This window comes from Apodemus sylvaticus, chromosome 2 (assembly GCF_947179515.1).
Source record: "Apodemus sylvaticus chromosome 2, mApoSyl1.1, whole genome shotgun sequence".
In the NCBI taxonomy this organism is placed as follows: domain Eukaryota; kingdom Metazoa; phylum Chordata; class Mammalia; order Rodentia; family Muridae; genus Apodemus; species Apodemus sylvaticus.
In genome coordinates this window covers 116,606,554-116,627,302 of record NC_067473.1, presented here as the reverse complement: position 1 = coordinate 116,627,302, position 20,749 = coordinate 116,606,554, and the positions used below count along the sequence as shown (strand labels likewise).

Sequence of the window (20,749 nt, the reverse complement as noted above, 5' to 3'; positions counted from 1 at the left end):
CAGAGTGGTGAAAAGAGTTTAGTAACTGCTGATTTGGAGAAGGAAGGGAAGAAGCAATTGTGACTCATCTTCGGTATTCGGCAGGAAGGAGTCTCTGGTACCCCAGGGAAGGGTCTGCGTGGAAATCTTCCCCGGTGAAGGGCATTAGGCCAGTGAGGGGCAGTTAGGGTGAGACTCGAGTTTCTCTCTGCCAAGAGTTGGCCTGAGATACAAGGAACACTGTGGTGTCGGGGGTGCCCATCCTGGGGATTTTCTTGAATGTGTCTCCAGGGATGCCCAGTCGGGGAAGCTTCGGGAATGTGTCTGCGTGCAGGTGAGGTCATTTGGCTGAGCACCTGTGAAAATGAAAGGTGAGGTTAGCCACAACTCGTTTCTCCACAGCTTGCTCACTGCTGGTGGGCTGTTCCCAGAACACTTGCCAGAGGTTGGTGGTACTGTTCGCACCATTAAAGCTCCGGGAGCTGGGCTTGACGTTGGCACTAGGTGTCTAGCCAGTCTGAAGCTGGGGAGGCCTGGGATGCCCGGGACGTTGACTTGATCTGTGTGGAGGCACAGCATTTGTTTAACGCTTTCTGGCTGAATCTGATGCACAGGCAGGTCTAGGGAGCTCTGGTCCTGAGAAGTATATTTCTATACTGTGCAGTTGGGTTGAGGGCTGGCTCCTTGGAGAAGCCCTGTTTGCAGGCCCACCAGTGTCTGGGGTCTGCTATAGTTTGGATTTTCAATCTCTGCCAAAGCATCAGGCATTAAAGTGCTGGCTCCCAGCCCATGGTGCTGGTGGGAGGCAGAGGTGTGACTTTTCCTGGGGAGACATGAACAAATGTCTGTGTACCACAGATAGGCACTGATGACAGCCCAAAGAAGTGACCTGCCCAAGTGCAGCTTAGTGAACTGATTATTTTATTAGGGTTATGTAGAAGTGGCAAGCTGTGGCATCATCAAAAATGCCCTGGCATGGTGACAACTCAGAAGATTGCATACACCAGAGTTCTCTGCATAGCTAGAGGGCAGCTCCATGGAAGTACCTCTCTCCCCAGCAACTGCTACTGCTTATAATTACAGAAAAACTGTGTTAATTCTTTGAGAATTTCATACATTGTATTTTGATAATATTCATCCCTTCCCCCATCTCCTCCCAGGTCCATCCCCAGACAAATGCATAACTCTTACTTATAATTACTGAATGTATGTATACTGTGTATGTGTGTGTGTGTGTGTGTGTGTGTGTGTGAGAGAGAGAGAGAGAGAGAGAGAGAGAGAGAGAGAGAGAGAGCATGTGTGGAGGTCAAGGGACAACTTGCCAGTCCTCTCCTTCTACCTTTCGTCCAGGAGTGATTAACTAATGTCCTTAGCTTCGGTGGCAAGCACCTTTACCCAGAGAGCCGTCTCACTGGCTCCGGAAAGCACATTTTTAATACTTACCTACCATCATTCCTCAGCATATAAGTGTTAACCTTACTCTCTTCAGATTCTATGTTAGAATGTTTAAGCTTTAAGATTGCTGCGCAACAGGACTGGAGAGCTGGCAGTAAGCAAGAGTGCTTGCTGCTCTTGCAGAGGACCCGAGTTTGGTTCTCAGCACTTCAATATGGCGGCTCACAACCTACTGAACCTCCAGTTCCGGTGGCTCACAACTACCTGCATCTCCAATTCCAGGGCATGCTTGCCCTCTCTGACCTCCACAAACACCAGGCAGGCATGTGCTTCATACATACAAACAGGAAAAAAAAAAACCCTGTTATTTAAAAAAGCCCGGCTCTATCTCTAAGGTCATTTGAGAATTCCCTCTTCCTCAGGCATCTGTTCAAGAATGTGGGCCATGGGCAAAGGCCATTCCTGGTCCTTCCTGCTGGGGGTCTGGGTTGTTTTGGATGAGGTCTGTTCCTCCCTGGTGGGTCTTGTGTGATAGGACAACTGCTCATGTCAGCCTAGGGCAGAGGGAAGGGAGAGAGAAGTATTGGTACTTGAGAGAGTCTTCTAGTGTGGTGCTGAGCTAAGGAAGAGAGTGGTAGGAATGGACTGTGTAGGAGCAGCTGTGGGTCGGGATGCGGCCATCTTGAGAAATCTTAGCGGGATGGATGGCAGGTGATCCACACTTACCCAGAGTCCTTTGGAAGGTAAAATGCTCTTAACCACTGAGCCATCTTTCCAGCCCATTAGTTAATTTTCTTGATGCTGCCACAAAATATTTGACCAAAGCAACTTAATGGGGAAAGGCTTATTTTGGTTCACAGTCTGAGGTGCAGTGTCTCATGACAGAGAAGGCAGTGCATCTGTAGTTAGAGAGCAGAGAGAGATGGATGCCAGTACTTAGCTCTCTCCTTTCTCCCTCTGTCCCCTTTCCCTCTCCCCTCCCTCTCTCTTTCTCTCCCCCTTCTTCCTCTCCCTCTTTTCTTCTTCCCCCTCTCCTCCCCCTCCCCCCGACTGTGTGTTTGCCTGTGTGTTTCTGTATAGGTATACAGGTGCATGTATGCTGTTCATGTAGAGGACAGAAGCTGACATCGGTGTCTCCCTCAGTCACACTCTTCCTTCTCTTTTGGGACAGACTCTGTCACTAAACTTGGAGCTCACAGATTTGGCTAGACTGGCTTGCCAGGCAGTTCCAGGGACTGTCCTTTCTCCACTTGCACAGGGATGGGAAGGGTTCTTTTCCCATTCGTTACTTTATTTCATCTTGGTAGTGTCTCATTGTGTAGCCCTGTTGGCCTAGAACTCATAGAGATCTGCCTGCCTCTGCCTTCTGAGTGCTGAGATTACAGGATGTGCCACCACGTTCTCCTGCCTCTTCCTCCTCCTCTTCTTCGTTTATTTCTTTTAGAGGGCTCAGTGGTCAGGAGCAGGGGCTGCTTTTCTGGAGGATTCAGGTTTGAGCCACAGTACACGGAATGTATGTGGCACACAGCAGGCAAAGCACCCACACACGTGAATAAGACTACATTAAAAACATTTTAAAAAGTACATTTTTGTTGTAAGATATTTCCTATCCATTCACATTGAGGCAGTGAGAGGCCAGTGATTGGAGGGGAGAGAGGAGGAGGAGCTAAGAGAAGTGAGGGGTGGGGAAAGAGAGGGAGAGAAAGAGAAAGAGAGAGAGAGAGAGAGAGAGAGAGAGGCGGATATTCAGATAACTTCAGTTGTATTTCTGGTGTTTTGGAGAGATTAGGTAATTGGGATAAGACTTTATCATTGTAAATTGGCATTGTGTAATTGGGAGTTTTATATACATAAAGACAGTTGGTTAACTATTTAAATTTAAGAGTCACGCTTTACCAGGTATTTGGGTGCAGAGCAGGAGCAAAGGACTCCAGCCATTTACAGAGTCTATGGCAGCGAGGAAACACAGCTGGGATGCAGTGAGAGCTAGCTGGGAGAGATTGGCTTGGCGGTGACAGTGAGAGCTACCCTGAGTGAGACCCACAGGGACTTGGTGCAGAGGCCTGGCTGGGCGGTACTCTTTATTAATTATTTACCTCAATGTATTCTAGTGCTGGAGAGATGGCTCAGTGGTTACGAGTAGGGGCTGCTCTTTCAGAGGGCTTATGTGCGAGTCTCAGCACCCACACGAGGGTCTTGTGAGCATCCCCCACAACTCCAGCCCAGGGGATCTGTCTTAGGGTTGTTATTGCTGTGATGAAACGCCATGACCAAAAACAAGTTGGGGAGCAAAGGGATAGTTGGGGAGCAAAGGGATTATGTGGCGTACACTTCCACATCATGGTTTCTCATTGAAGGAAGTCAGGACAGGAACTGGAATCAGGGCAGGAACCTGGAGGCAGGAGCTGATACAGAGGCCATGGAGGGCGCTGCTTACTGGTCTGCTCCTCATGGCTTGCTCAGCCTGCTCGCCTATAAACCCCAGGACCACCAGCCCAGGGATGCCACCACCCACAATAGGTTGAAACCTCCTCCATTAACCACTAATTAAGAAACGGTCTGCCTACAGCCCTCTCTACTAAGGCATTTTCTCAGTTGACACCTCTCTAGTGACTCTGGCTTGTGTCAAGTTGACCCAAAACTAGACAGCACAGGATCTGACACCTTCTTCTGGCATCCATGGGCACAAGACATGCATGTAGTGACATGCAGGCAAAACACTCATTTGTATAAATTTTAAGAGATGAAAAAAATACTTTATTTGTAAAGTATTATTATGTGTGTGCACGAGTGCAGGTATCTGTGGAGGCCGGAGGTTGGATTCCATTGAGTTGGAGTGACAGGTGCTTGTGAGCTGTCCAGTGCATATGCCGGGAATTGAACCCGGGTCCTTTGGAAGGGTAGCACTTGTGCTAGCCCACCACCTGACTTTTCATTAAGGGCATTCTGGAGTTTGAATTCACATCTTTACCCTTGCTAGGCAAACCGTTTACTTACTGAGTTATCTCTACAGCCCCAATATCAAGGGTTTGAAGATCACTGGGTCTACCCAAAGCTAACCTTTTGGGTCTCAGGTTTATAACCTTGAAACAAATTAACTTACAGGCTCAACAGGTCTTGGGTCACAGGTCTCTGTTTCCTTCCTTGTCTCTTTTTAGTAGAAGCGAATGCTTTTTTTTTTTTTTTTAATTCATTGCAAAGAAACGAAACAGCTAAGCGCTCAATGCAGTTTTGTTGATTGATAGCTTGGTTTTGGGCCAGTCAATCCTACTGAACACTGACCCATTGAACGAAGCAGGAAAGCCTCATCTCAGAAGCTGGGAGCGTCCCAGACCTTGGCTTCCTTCAGAGTGCAACATGAAAGCGGTTATTTAAGTTGTTCTTCTGAAGTGGGCTGCAGGAGGAGCCTGACGCTCCCATCTGGGGACTGTTCCAGGCCAGCCCACGCTCTCCCAGCCATGTTTGTTACCTGGAAGACATTTTCCCAGTGTGGCTTTATCGGAGGCTGTGGTGGGCAGCGGGATACACAGAGCTTTCCTGTGTGGGCACAGAGACTCTCTGTCAGGCTGCCCTTTAGAGGAACCATAGGGCTGATGTCCACACCTCTGCAGGGAGCAGGGAACAGGAGGGTGGGCCATTGCAGAAAAGACCAATGAGGTGCAGAAGCCAGGAGGGAGGCTTGTGTTCCAGAGTGCCCTGCGTGTGTGTGTGTGTGTGTGTGTGTGTGTGTGTGTGTGTTGAGACAAGCTCTCACCTTGTAGTCCAGTCAGGCCTTTAACTTGCCATCCTCCGGCCTCACCCTCCTAAGAGCTGGGATTACTGATGTGCGCTACTGTGCCTGGTTTCCTCTGTGCTTCTCTGACAAACACACTAGAGAGGCGCACTCCTGAGTGAGGGATACTGTGTGTTGCTGGGATCTGGGGGAAACCCCTCCCCGGAACTGCTGCTTGGTAGCACGCCTGGAAGAGCGTGGTTCCCTTAGACTCCTCAGGACCTCTTTCAGGACAGTGTGTCTCTTCACGAACATTCTGGGGTTCTGTGGGAGCTCCTTCTGTCACATGGCCTCTGGCTTACAGCCTTACATGGAACCCAGCGCTGTGACACACCCCTTGGTCCTCAACTCTGGTGTAACACAGCCTTGCCCAGAAGTAGAGGTTCTCAAGTGCTCCCCTATTCTTGCTCTTCTGCAAATCTTTTGCTCGTAGAGATAAGTCTAAGCTTCCTTCCTTAGGTGGTTGAAGACTGGATAGCACCCCAAGAGATTTTTGGTTCAAACATGTTTCCCTTGCAGGACCTGCTCCGTTGGGTCTTACAGTAATACTTCCCAAAGCAGGATGTGACCCCCCCCCCATATGTATTACTTTATTTTTCCCTGGCTGTGACAAAATACCACACAAGAAGCAATTTAAGGAAGGAAGAATTCATTCTGGTGTGCACTTCAAGGGATACAGCCTGTCACTGCAAGTAGGGTATAGTGTTCCTGCTTCAGCCTCTCCAGTGCTGGGAGGATAGACAGGCACACATGTCTGGCTAGCGGGTTTTTATTAGATGTCACAAAGTGGGACCAGGGAGTTGGGTCAGTCAGTGAAGGTGCTTGCACCAAGTCTAATGTCCTGAGTGAGACCCCTGGGACCCAGATGGCAGAAGGAGAAAACTGACCCCGGCAGCTTGTCTTTCGACCTCCACATGAGTACTGTGGCAGGTGTGTGCGCACAAACCCATGAATAAATGTAACAAATAGAAACACTGTAGTAAATGTTTGGAGGCTCTTTTGAGGCTTATTGCGTAATAGGAAAGGCAAGGAAACCATAGGCTGCTGGCCAACCCTTCCTGACACTGAACAGTGCTTGTGGCAAAACCTAGAATGTTCTTGTCAAACAAGGAGCATGGAAGTTGTACACTTGTGTTTAGAAAGCATCGTTGAAGATTCAAAGCCAGGGCCGGAGAGACGACTTAGCAGTTAAGAGTGCTCTGGGTGGACCCTTGGTGGATCAGGCTCGGCCCTCAGCACCCAGCATCAGTGGCTCTCCGCATGCTTTGACCCCAGAACCAAGGGATTTGGCGCCCTCTTCTGATCTCCACAGACAACTGCACTCACTCATGTTTGTATACACACACACACATAGACCCATGTGCATAAACACACACTCACACACACACACATCACATATACATAATTTAAAAAACAATAATAGAATTCACAAAAGATTGGAAAGTGGGAAAGTGGGTGGTTCACATCACCAGGACGGCGTGTTGGGTTAGGGGGTGTTTTACACATGTAATACAATTGTGTGGAGAGATGTGCCTCACGAGAGTCAGCTCATGGAGAATCCTGAATTCTATTTCTAGTTTTGAAACAGAGTTGTCACCCTGCAGTGTAGGCTGGCCTCCAACTTACAGTGGTCCTCCTGCCTCAGGCTCCTGAGTCTTCAATTACTGGCATGCACCACCACACTGCCTAAATTCTATTCCAACGAGGAAATGCCATGCAAGTCTCCTTGGAATACGGATGCTTCACTAGCTCAAAACTTACAGTCGTCATCGTCGTACTGAGAAGACGGCTGAAGGGCACGGAAACAATTTCAAACTGGGCAGCATATGTGGGAGGGGGAGTTGGCTTCACCTCAAATCTGTGCATGCATCGTGAAAATCTCACTTCCAAAGCCAGAATAACCCCTCCTTCCCTGCCCTCCTTCCCTGCCCTCCCCTCCCCTCCCCTCCCTGTCTTAGATAAAAACCTACTGTCACTGGTCTAGGAGTGGATATAAAAGTATGAGGGGAAGGAAGGAAAGCACGCGTGTCACATGTGCTGGAATACGCAGGGACAGTGGGACCAAGGAGGGGAGGACACGGAAGGATGCTGTGGGAAGGCCCTGCGCATGCGCGTGCGCATGTGCGCTGAGGGGTGAATCTAGGGCCTCACACATAATGCTAGGCAGGCCCTCTACCACTGAGCTGCATTCCCCAGCCTTTCGCTGTTCTTTTAAGTAAAATATTTGGAGACAGATTATATTTTCTAATCAAAAAGTAAGAAAAAAAACCCAGTAGTGGAAATAACATAGAGTTACATAAAAATTAAGATAAAATAAACAACAGCAACAGGAAAAAGAGGGCCAATTATGTGGTTCCTTCCTTTAATGTGGATTCTGGGGAAGCAGAGGCAGGTGGTTCTCTGAGTTCAAGGCCAGCCTGGTCTACACAGTGAGTTTCAGGTCAGCCAGGGCTACTCAAAACATAAAATCACTCACTCACTCAACGAGGAAAGGCAGAGAGGAGAGAACAAAGGGCAGGCAGGAGAAAATGTCAGGGGCGTACACAAATGCACTAGCTATGTGTATAGTTAAATGTGAATATCTACTCTAAATAGAGGCAGAGATGAGCATATTAGAAAACAAATCTGGTCATAAAATCTACTTTAAAAATAAAGATGGGGGAGGGAGGTCTGGGGGGAGAGCTCAGCAGTCAAGAGCCCTGTCTGCTCTTCCAGAGGACCCCAGTTCAATCCCCAGCACCCACGTAGCAGCTCACAACTGTGTGTAACTGCAGTGCTGGAGGGGCTGGCACCCTCAGACAGACAGACAGACAGACAGACAGACAGACAGACAGACATTCAGGCAGAAACACCAATGCACATAAAAATAAATAAATGAGAGAGAGAGAGAGAGAGAGAGAGAGAGAGTGGAGGTCAGAGGACATCTCTTGGTGTCCCTCAGGAACTGTCCGCGGTCTTTTGAGGTAGGGTCTTTCGCTGGCTTGGAACTCAGATGGGTCTGGCAGTCTGGCAGGGGGTCCAAGGGGGGATCTGGCAGCTCCCTGCTGGCCTTCATCGCAGCACTGGGGCTGTAAGAGCACATCCTGCCCCCAACTTGTTAGGTCTGATTCTCAGGACTGAACTTGTGTGGCAAGCACATTACTGACTGAACTGTTCCCTAGCCCTGCAGCAGACACTGTAGTCCAATACTCTGAACAAGATGGTAAGAGGCGGGGAAGTTCTTGGGCTACTCAGAGACCACTCAGGGATGAATTGCGTAGCTTATAACAAAGGGCACTTAAGAACAGGCAAGCAATTCCCTTTTACAAAGGACAGAAGGAGCTGAGTGTGGTGACTTATGTCCATAATCCCAGCACTTGGAATGCTGAGACAGGAGGGTTTCTAAGAATGTGAGGCCAGTTGGGGTTTCACACACACACACACACACACACACACACACACACACACACACACACGGGGGGGGGGCGGGGGGACAGGAGGAGAACTGACTTAGCAGGGCTATATGTGGGTATGTATGTACGTGTGTATGTATGTATGTATTTACTTAAGTTTTGAGACAGGTTCTCACCATGTAGACCAGGCTGGCCTATAAGTGATAGAGATCCACCTGCTCTGTCTTCTGAGTGCTGGATTAAAGGTGTGTGCCTTCACGTCTGGCACTAAAGACATTTAAAAAAACAATAAAGATCTGTGTTTTGTTTCTTTGAGGTTATGGCTGAACTCCAGTGAAGAAGGGAAATTTATGGCAGGAACTTGCGCTGTGGAGAGGATGCTGTGGGCATGAGTGTCTGGCACCTGAGGTAAAGTGTCGTGAGTGACTACTCCACAGAGCCAGGATTTGGGCTGATGAGGTTCAGGCCACACTTAGATAGTTTAATCCTTACGTCTTTCCTCTGCAGCCTGGCTTAGTGTCACGCAGGCATGCTTTACTAAAGGAACTATCTTGGGGTGGGGGCACTGGCCAAGTCCTCTCTCCAGTATTTTCCTCAAACCAGGGATCTATTCCCTGAGCCTCCCCTCTCTTCTGACTATGCTGTCACCTTGACACAACCTGTTGTCATCAGAAACCGGAGTCTCGGTTGAGACAGCGTGCACCAGATTGGCCAGTGGTCTTGTCTGTGAAGATTGTCTTAATTGTTATTTGGTTCAGCCCACTGTGGGTGTCACCGTTCCCTAGACAGCGGGGTCCTGGGTTATTTAAGAGTGGAGGGGAGTGGCTGAAAGCTAGCAGGCAGCATGGGTGCAGTCGTCTCTCTGCTCTTGACTGTGGGTGGGATGCTTTAAGCTCTTGTCTTGACTTCCTCATGATAACTGGTTGTAACCTTGAGCTGTGAGACAAATAGCTCCTCCTTTCCTATAGGTTGTTTTTTGTCAGGATATTTTCACCCCAGCAACAGAAATGAAATAAGATGTTCCTTGACACCCAGAGCAGTGACTGTATGGGAGCTGAGGCTGTTGGTTATTATAAGGTCTCCTAAGTGCCAGGAGCCAGTCAGAGGACCACCTGGGAAGGCACTGTGTGCCGGGGCCTGGGAGTAACCAGCACAGCTGTGCCGGGGCCGTGCAAACACCTCTAGCCTTCCGACGCCTCACTGTCCTCTCAGGTGGCCTGGGCAGACAGCATCATTTCCACTTTGCAGCTGCCATGGGTCAACTGTCTGTCAGTTTCCTAGGGTCGTGTGCTGCTGTATGGCAAAGATCAGCATGGCCACAGCTCTGAGGGGTGAGAAGCCGGGAAGAGGGGGTGCCAGGTTTATATTTACCTTCACTCACCCCGAGCAGCCCACGGGCAGCCTTACCACCCTCTTTCTCTCCGTATCAAACACTGCCAGGGTGCCCGAGCCTCTCGCCACCCCACCCCATCGGGCATCTCGTCCTCACGTGCTCCCAAGAGGGCTGAGCACAGAATATCAGATATTTAGAGAGAAACCATATTTGTGCAACTTATATGAAACTACCTTGTAATCGTTTCTATCACTGCTTGTTAATCTCTTTTTCCAAAAGACTTATTTTTTATTACTTTTAATTATGTACGTCTGTTAGAGGGGTAGGCTATGTGCATATAAAAGTAGAGTTCACAGAGGCTAGAAGAGGGAGTCGGATCTCCCAGAGCTGGAGACAGGGCTTTGGAGCCGCCCAGTGTGGGTGCTGAGAACTGAGCTCTGGTTCTTTGTCTTGGCTGCTGGGCCATTCCTCTACAGCGCTATTTGTTAATCTCTTATGTAAAATTTATGTTAGACTTTGTCATGGAAATGGAATGCATTTGTAAAAGAAAATTATATGTATGGCATATGTCATACACACACACACACACACACACAAAATGAGAGACAAACAGACAGATAGACAGACAGACAGACAATGTGAGACCAAAGCTGGAACAAAAATACCTCACAGGTTAGAATAAGACCAAAACAGAGAATATATCTTGTGGGATCAGAGTTCTGTTTACAGTTTAAACAGTTTGCTTGGTGCTAAAATCTAGCTAAGGGATAAGCCTGTTTGTCCTATGTCAAGTCCCTGCTAATTAAGGCCTCTATCTGGAATCAAGAGTAAGTTTCTGGTCTGATGCAGACTGCTCAGTTCTGGTCTGATGCAGACTGCTCAGATGCATAGCCTTGCCTTTGTTCCTGCCTTTTCATTGTATCCTCTTAACAATAGCTGCCAACCCTCTCACCCCCTGCAAACACCTTATCTCCTCCATTAAAGGAACTTCATCAAACCAGCAGGGGCGTAGGGGAGCCCACTGGATGGTCTAGAGTGCACTTTCATACAGCTTGCTTGAGTTTGCACAATTGTGGACTCAGTCCTGTTTTTGGTAAATCTCAGAACTAACAACAGAGAGACGGACACATATTTGCCCTTTGGCACTAGAAGCCCCCCTCCCCCCAGTTTCAGACACCAGGCATCCTGATGGGATGGTTTCAGGTTGGCATGGGCTCCTTTGGAAGGTTCCTGGAAATGCAGATGTTAGACCCAGGTGGGTGGTGAGATTGGTTTTGTCTGAGAGGTTTAAGATTTCAAAGAAAGGGGGCCTGGAGAGATGGCTCAGAGGGTAAGTGCACTGACTGTTCTTCCGAAGGTCCTGAGTTCAAATCCCAGCACCCACATGGTGGCTCACAACCATCCAAAAGGAGACCTGATGGCCTCTGGTGGTGCATTTGAACATAGTGTACTCACCTATATTGTACTCACATATAATAATAAATAAATCTTTAAAAAAAAAGATTTCAAAGGAGGATAAATACTTTAGAAGTCCCTAGAACAGGTTCCTAAATCTGGCTGCTCATCAGTTTCATCCAGAAAAGAAAAAAAAATCCTAAAAGTCTATAAAACCACAGGACTATTTGTACCCTCAGGGCTATGGGTGGGATCAGCCTGGGCAGAAAAACAGATTCTACTGTGTCTTTCCCAGAAGCTTCTGGGGCCACAGGAAGCACTTAGAGGGCCTGTAGGCCAGGCTGGGGACAGGGCAGTGCATCTATTCTGGGACCACCTCTGCCCACTACTGGTAGCTCTGAGGCCATCTGAACGGAAGGCTAAGCGTCTGCTCCTCAGGGCTCACAGCTTTATGCAGGGCCACAGAGATGGTCCTGAGCTTGTTTTCTGTGTGCTTACAGTGATGACTTTGTCAAAACACACTCCAGGGAGCTGCTGCCTCAGGGCCTCTGTGTCATCTCTCTTTTATTGGAGGAGAGAAAAAAAAAGTCCTGTGCTATTGTTCTCTGGATTCTGGGTTTCTCAGGGATCAAGAAAGCAAGGAGCACTTTGTGTAAGCAGCAAAGCCTGCTTTGTTGTCTGAGGCCAGGGAGGTGAGGCTGTGAGGAGAAAGCCTTTCACAGACCATAAAAGAGACACACCACACACAGCAGGCTGGAGGCGGAGGAAGAGCCTGAAAACCATCCTTGACATTTCTCTGCGGGTCGGTCAAGGTTCTGCATGTTTCTGTGTGAAGGCCATCTTGCAGGTGGGGATGGTCCAGTTGGTAAAGCTCTTCCACACAAGCAGGAGTCCTGGAGTCCGACCTCCAGAGTTCACCTTGCAGAGCTGGTGCGGTGCCTCTGTAGTCCTGGCGGGAGGAGACAAGCAAATCCTGGGACTTGCGGGGCATCCAGCCTAGTACACCCAACAGCTTCTAGGCCAAAAGAGATTATGTCCCCCAAAATAAGAGGTGGACGGTTCCGGAAGAACAACCCCCAAGGCTCACATATGGCCTACACATGCATATGAACAGACAGGCAGGCAGACAGACAGACACATACTAAATATTTCATTCATCTATATCACTGTGTAGCCTGAAACTCACTACACAGACTACGTTGGGCTGGAACTCCCAGAGATTCTTCTGCCTCTGTCTACTGTGTCCTGACAATAATTGTACCCGGCAAACACATTTTTTTTAAAACTGATGTTTTATTAATTCTTGAGAATGCCACACAAAGTCCCTTGGCAGGCTGTGTCAGGGCCATTTCTAGGGGGCCGGTTTTGTGAAGTAGTGTTCTAGAAGGTGGAGTGATACTTCTAGAAGTGTCACTGTTGTAAGCTTTTGGGTGGGTACCAAGACAATTAGCAGTGTGCTTCCTCCCAGGCCTCCTGCTCTCTTCACAACCATAAGTGGTCGCAGCAGCTGCTGCCCTCCTGGTATAAGCAGGTGATGGTAGAAGGATGGGTTGGGGGTTTTCAGAGAGGAGAGAAACTGGGAAGGGGTATAACATTTGAAATGTAAATGAAGATTATATTCAATAAAAAAAAGAACCTCAGTGAGTAGAGGTCTGTGTGTGCTTCACCTCTCTCTCCATACATATAGTTTACATATGTATTTATTATCATTGTATGGTATGTGTGTATGTGTGTATGCATGTGTGTGTATATGTACATGTATGTGTGCATGTATGTGTTATGTATGTATATGTGTTCATGTATGTGTGCATGTGCACATGTATGTGTATATGCATGTGCATATGTGTGCATGTCTGTGTGTGCGTGTATATGTATGTATGTGCGTGTGTACATGTGCACGCCCCATAATGTGCTTAAAGAGACTAAAGGACAACTTTGTGGAGTCAGTTCTCCAACCACCTTTGTGTGGGCCTCAGGAACTGAATTCTGGTCATCAGATGTTTATGGCAAGCACTTTACACACTGAGCCATCTTGTTGGCTCAGTTTTCTGTTGATATCCTTACATTAGATCCCCCGTGAAAGGTAGCCATTATTCTTCTTTGATGAGTGCACAGGATTTGGTTGACTATTAGAACCGGCTACAGTGGCCCTTATCTGTAATTCCAGTGTTTAAGGAGGCAGGAGGATCATGACCTTGAGGCCACTTTGGTCTACAAATCAAGTTCCAGGCTAGCATGGGCTATATTGGGATATTCTTTAATGTCCCACAAGCAAACAAACAGTAAAGCAAATAAGACAAAAACCAACACAAAGCCAGAGCAGTGAAGGGCTGCTTGAGCTGCGGCAGTTCCCTCCCTGGCACTGACGGAGGCTGTTCCGCTTTCTTCACGGAGATGCCATACCGTGGCATATTCTATATGCTATACCATCTTCCCTGCGCTTACACTGACACTTCACTCTTTGTTTTGTTTGTTTATTTGGTTTTTATGTTTATTTATTTATTTAATATATGTGAGTACACTATAGCTGTTTTCAGACATCCTAGAAGAGGGCATTAGATCCCATTACAGATGGTTGTGAGTCACCATATGGTTGCTGAGAATTGAACTCAGGTCCTCTGGAAGAGCAGTCAGTGCTCTTAACTAATGAGCCATCGCTTTAGCCCAAACACTTCTGTTTTTTTTTTTAAATAGATGTATTTATTTTTCTTCTATGTGTATGAGTGTTTGGTTGCATGTATGTCTGTGTACCAGGTGTCTGGGTGGTACCCTCAGAGGACAGAAGACGGAGTCAGGTTCCCTGGAATTGACGTTGCTGATTCGTGTGAGTTACCATGTGGAGCTGGGAACTGACCCTGGGCCCCATGTAAGAGCAGTAAGTGCTTTTGAGCACTGAGCCGTCTCTCCAGCCCCCACTACTTCTAAATGGCAGACTGAGAAGTGAGACAGGTGGGGCAGAGTATGTGGAGATCTCATGATCTTAACCAAAAGGCAGAGAAGCACATATGAGCATCTCGAAACCACACAGAGCTGTCATGGCAAGCCGCTTCCCAGATTTATAATACCAATGGCTTCTGGGAAATAACCTACCACACTGGCTAGCGAGAATCTTTCCTCTCTGCACAGGACAAGTAAGGTGATTTCCAGTCTGCATTTTCTTGGTTTCATCGTGAATTCAATGTCTCTTCTTTTATGATTGTTTATATCCTGTGCTTGCTGGAAAATGGAAGGCCAGAGCAGCAAAACAACATTAAGAATAACAAACAAACTAACAACAAGAAAAAAATCCTTCATGGCAATTTCTCCATTGTTGGGCATGGCTTGGGTCCTGGGTGCCCACAGAAGCAATCTGAAGAAACCACATAAAGAAGGGAAACAGCGGGTTCCAGAAAAACAAAAAGAATCAGGACTGTTTAGGACACAGGGCAGGGGAGGGCAAAAGAGTGGAGGGGAGGGCAGGGGAGGGGAGGGGAGGGGAAGGGAGGGGAGCCTGAGTTTCTGAACACCAAGAGGCTGTTTGTCTCTGAATTTACAGCAGATGTCCAGGTTGGGCAACTTGTAACTGCAGAAGTGTAAGGTTCAGAGTTCCAGAGGTGGAAGTTCCGGATCTAAATACAAGCAGGTTTGGTGTGAAGGAAGGGGTGCTATCTAACTCCAAGATGGCGCCCTGCACTTGGCCTCCCTTGGCAGAAGAGGAAGAAGAGAGGGTGGGAGGAGAGAGAGGCAAGAGAGAAGAGGGGGGAGAAGGGGGGAAGGGAGGAGAGGGGAAGAAGGGAGGGGGCAGAGGGAGAGAGAGAGAGAGAGAGAGAGAGAGAGAGAGAGAGGGAGAGAGAGAGAGCGAGCTTGCCCACGCATCATCATAGAGGTTTGGAAAAAGGACTGTGCACTCTGGAGGCGGTACCTGGGTGCAGGCTTCTCACAGGAGTGAGGCATATATGTGTCTCTACAATGGCTATACAATGGCATGATTCTAAGACACACTACTTAAAGAATGTAATTTACAAAAACATTTAAAGATCCGTGAAAGCTTAAAAATTAAGTGAAGTACATGAGTGGCTTTACTTATTTACCTAACTCTATCTTGCAAATGAAATCGCAAGGTGGTTTTGGAGATGTGCTTCTTAGATCTAAGGGTGAGAGAGGATGGCGGAGAGAGACACTCAACATCAACGCCCCCCACCTCCAGTGAACTTAGTTGTAATGTGTGCTCAAGTGTGTGTGAATGTGTATGTATAGGCATGTGTACATGTGTGTGAATGTATGTGCGTACATGTATGTGTGTATGTCTCTTTGTGTATGCGCATGTGTGTACATGTGTATATGTGTGTATGTGCCTATGTGTATGTACATGGGTGTATGTGCCTATGTATGCATGTATATGTGTGTATGTGCCTATGTGTATGTACATGGGTGTATGTGCCTATGTATGTATGCATATGTGTGTATGTGCTTATGTGTATGTACATGGGTGTATGTGCCTATGTATGTATGTATGTATGTATATGCTTGTGTGCACATGCATGCCCCTGCTGGAAACGGCTGGCCAATGAGCGCCAAGGATTTGCTTATCTCCCTCTTCTCAGTGCTGCGGATACAACCATCATATCAAGCACAGCTTTTAAAATTATATATTCGTGACTCAGTGGTTAAGAGCAGTGACCAACCTTTCAGAGCACATACAATCAGTTCCTAGCACCACATGGTGGCTCACAGCCATCTATAACCCTAGTTCCAAGGGGTCCTCTGGTCTCTGTAGGTATCACATACACATGTGGTATACAAATATACATGTGGGCAAAACATTCATACACATACCGTTAATATAAATAAATTTCAAAAAATAAGCGGATAAAATTAAACACACTCAGGAAAAGTAGAAATTAAAGGCTTCTTTATAAAAATTATAAATATAGTCTTCATTTCTGGAAACTTGATACATATATAAGGTATTTTGATCATATCCGAGCCCCACTTCTCTCCTATCTTACTCCTAGGATCTCCCAAAAGATTTGCCTCCCAAATTCAAGTTCTTTAAAAACCAAAACCCAAAGCCCAGTGAGTCCAGGTACTGCTTCTCACACGTGCAAGGGCGTGAGGCCAAGTCCTGGGGCATGGGCACCCTGCCTGTGGTCGCTGCCCCGGAGATCAGTGGCTCTGCCTCCCTCAGCAGCTGCCAGCTCCCAACAGCTCCTCATCTGGGCTGGGCCCTGTGCGCCTCCCCTGCCATGCTGGAATTCTAGCTACTGTGATTTTGTGCAGGTAACCACGGATTCTGTGAGCTCACGTGGGCTGGCTGCAGCCGTGCCACGTTCAGCAGACATCTTCCAGCTTCCTCCCTGTCTCTGGCTCTTCTGCTCCTTCTGCCCCCTCTCCCCTTGACGTTCCCCGAGCTGTGGTCGGAGAAGGGTCGATGTCGATGTCCCAGCTATGGCCGAGCACAGTCTCTCATTCTTGGCTCTTCTTTTTTTAATTAAAAAATATTTTTAGTGCTTTATTTTTTTTAAGATTTATTTATTATTATAAAATCTAAGTATCTAAATATATTTAAGTATATAAAGTATATATCTAATTATATAAGAATATATCACATAATATATAAGTAATTATATAATATAATATATAATATAATAATATCATATAATATATAAGTAATTATATATAATATATAATATATAATAATATCATATATAAGTAATTATATATAATACAATATAATATAATATAACATATAACATACAACACACAACACACAACATATAACATATAACATATAAAAGAATATAATATAATATATAAGTAATTATATATAATATAATATATAATATATAAGAATATAATATAATCTAATTATCTAAGTATATAAATCTAAATATCTAAGTACACTGTAGCTGTCTTCAGACTCACCAGAAGAGGGCGTCAGATCTCATTATGGATGGTTGTGAGCCAATGTACTGTTGCTGGGATTTGAGCTCAGGACCTTCGGAAGGAAGGAAGGAAGGAAGCAGTCAGTGCTCCTAACCGCCAAGCCATCTCTCCAGCCATCAATCTCAGCTCTTCATGAACCATTTTCCACTGCAGTAACAAGCTTCTCTGATTCAGGTTGAAATCAGCAAAAATCAATGGCTAAAAAAACCCCCCAAAACATAAATATTTAGAAAGCAGTTTGACAATGTGACTGTTTATCAAGACAGCTACAGTGGGTTCCCCCGAGTCTCATGATCTCTACAGTCATCGCTTTTTCCACTAGGTTTGTGGTACCATGTGTGAATTCCCTCCTGTGAAGAAGGCCTCCAGTCTAACTAGAGAGTAGGTGGTTGCCACAATAACGGTTGTGCCACCACTGAACCCAGTGGGCACAGCCTGTGTGTAGGTCATTACTGGAGCACGCAGGATCCAGTGCTGGGTAAGAGTTGTGATGTTCTAGTTTGCTTTATTTTGCTGTGATTAGCACTGTGGCTAAAAACAACTTGGAGGGAGAAAGCAGTTATTTCATCTTAGAGCTGCAGTCCATTATGAAGGGATTCAAGGCAGGAACTGACTGGTGACATTTACTGGTGTGATCCCTGTGGTTCATTCATCTTGGTCTTTTAATTTAATTTAATTTAATTTAAAACCACCTACCCAGTAGACTGGGTAGGTCATCCACAGTAGACTGGACTCTTCCATATCAACCATTAAAGAAAATGCCACAAAGGCTGACCTCTGGCCCCATGTGCGCCCCCCCCACACACACACACACTCAGGACTCTTTCGAGCTCACTTTGCACTGTAGTGTTCTGAACAGACCCTCCCTGCTTCCCCAGTGGCCTGAGACACAACACTTTGGAACGCTCCCTTGGGAGGCTTTGGCTCTGCATAGATATTGATTCTGGGGAGAGCAGCTGCAAAGCCCTTTCTGTCCACGGGGTTGTCAAGTGTTTACAGGCAGGGGTTTCCAGTGATAGGACCTCTCTCACTGAGCCCCGCTACTCTGCACTCTGCACCCTGGCCACAACATTTGGATTCTAGTCTCATTGCTGGACTCACTTTTCTACTTCCTAGAGAGCATATTCTTGTATCCCAGCAATGCGGTCAGAGGAATACACAGCCAAACCCAGCCTCAGGATCAGAACTCCAGAACAAACCACCAGCTCCCTCAAGCTGCCCACACATCTGCAGGGGCGGGGCTAAGCAAGCCTGAAATCTATCCACTGTCCCTCCTGTTGTCCCCCTCGCAGCTTACCCAGTTAACTGTCCATCCATCCATCCATCCACCCATCCATCCATCCATCCATCCATCCATTTGTTTTGGGAGCATTTATTTTTATTTTGTGTCAAACATACTGAAAAACAGCACAGGAAAATCAGACCTTTGACTGTGGGAGCAGCTGGGAGTTCTCCAGCTTGGGGTTCCAGAGGTGGACGGAGCTGAGGAGCATGCAGAGGGACAAGCGCTCTCATCCATCTTGACATGCCCACACTTCTTTCTTGATGCTTTGGAGCCATTTGTTCATATGTTCACATGTGAGAGGCCACGGCCTCCTGCTCTAGGTGCAGAGGGCCCAGACATCATCCTGGTGTAAACGAATCAAGGCCACTCCCTGGCAGTGGATGATCAGCGTTGGCTGCTGGGACCTGAAAGGATCCTGGAGGAAGCTTCTGGAAAGGTGTCTTTTCCCAGGGGAGACACATGGGAAAGAGAGCCTTTCTCAAAACAGTGGCCTCTGAGACGCAGCGATGAGGGGGGATATCAAAGCCCTACATGGGCAGAGCGGGAAGCTGGAAGACATTTGGGTCTTGGGTCTTCTAAGGGGTCATCAGTCAAGCTTGTAAATAAAGTACCTCTGGATAGCTCCTATCTTCAAACTCTTTTTTGGGGGGTGAGGGGATGGGTGCAGTGAACTTTAATGATGGTATTCAAGAGAGTAGGTAGGTTTCCTTAGGCCCCTCCTGTTACTATGGGGGTCTAGGATGGAAACTGTGAGGGAGGTGCTCAGTGTGGGGCGCCGAGTTGGGACAGGGACTCCTCAGCATCGAGGGCTGTCAATGTCCTTGCTGGGGTGGGCAGTCCAGGGCTTCTTACTCCTGGGAGGCTGTGTAGGCCATGAGGTCCACCACCCTGCTGCTATAGCCATATTCATTGTCATACCAGGAAATGAGCCTTACAAAGTTGTCATTGAGAGCAATGCCAGCCTCAGTATCAAAGGTGGAAGAGTGGGAGTTGCTGTTGAAGTTGTAGGAGACAGCCTGGTCCTCGGTGTAGCCCAGGATGCCCTTTAGTGGGCCCTCAGATGCCTGCTTCACCACCTTCTTGATGCCACCATACTTGGCAGGTTTCTTCAGGTGGCATGTCAGACCCACAATGGATACATTGGGAGTAGGAACACGGAAGGCCATGCCAGTGAGTTTCCTGTTCAACTCTGTTATGACCTTGCCCACAGCCTTGGCAGCACCAGTGGATGTTGGGATGATGCTCTGGGCAGCCCCATGGCCATCACACCACAGCTTTCCAGAGGGCTTCTGAGTGGCAGTGATGGCATGGACAGTGGTCATGAGCCCTTCCACGATGCCAGAGTTGTCATGGATAACCTGGACCAGGGCGGCTAAGCAGTTGGTGGTACAGAATGCATTGCTGACAATCTTGAGTGAGTTGTCATATTTATGATGGCTCATACCCATCACATACATGGGTGCATTGGCAGAAGGGGTAGAGATGATGATCCTTTTGGCCCTACCCTTCAAGTGTACCCTGGCCTTCCTTCTCCATGGTGGTGAAGACACCAGTAGACTCCATGACATACTCAGCACCAGCATCATCCCATTTGATGTTAGTGGAATCTCTCTCCTGGAAGATGGTGATGGGCTTCCCATTGATGGCAAGCTTCCCATTCTCAGCCTTGACTGTGCTGTTGAACTTGCCATGGGTGGAGTCAGACTGGAGCATTGAGACCATGTGCTTGAGGCACATTGATGTCAACAGTGAAGGGGTCATTGATGGCAACAATTCTCCACTTTGCAAGTGCAGAGCAGAAGGCAGCCCTGGTAACCAGGCACCCAACACAGCAGAATCCATTCACACCGACCTTCACCATCTTGTCTATGGGATGAGGCTGGCACTGTGTGAGAAGATGGAGCTGTCTCTGGAGCAGCGAGGAGCAGAGAGCCACCTTCAAACTCTTAATGCACAGGGATATCTTGATTTGCCTTTACACATAAAATTGGAAATAGTTCTCAACTGGAAAGCTAAGCCCTTGACATGGAGCCTCTAGATTAGGAAGATAACAGGTAGTATTGGGAAAGGCAGAGAGCTGGGTCCTGGGCCCAGCCTAAAGGATTTGGCTGCAGACTGACTGACTGCTGTGTGTGCAGGACTCTCAGAGCACTGTGAGTGTAATAGGCTTGGCCATCTTACCATAGAAGCCTGAAATCTGAGATGACACTCATCTCTCTTATCTCAGCACTGGGAGGCAGAGCAGGAGGATCAAAAGTCCAAGGTGATCTTTG

At 47.4% G+C, this 20,749-nt stretch overlaps 2 pseudogenes; both read right to left on the bottom strand.

The window, feature by feature from the left end:
- LOC127678045 (katanin p80 WD40 repeat-containing subunit B1-like) overlaps positions 1 to 6,916 on the bottom strand; it is a 68,642-nt pseudogene extending 61,726 nt beyond the window's left edge.
- A 12,408-nt stretch (positions 6,917 to 19,324) lies between these two features.
- On the bottom strand, positions 19,325 to 20,337 carry LOC127677521 (glyceraldehyde-3-phosphate dehydrogenase-like; annotated as a pseudogene).
- Between the last annotated feature and the right edge of the window lie 412 nt (positions 20,338 to 20,749).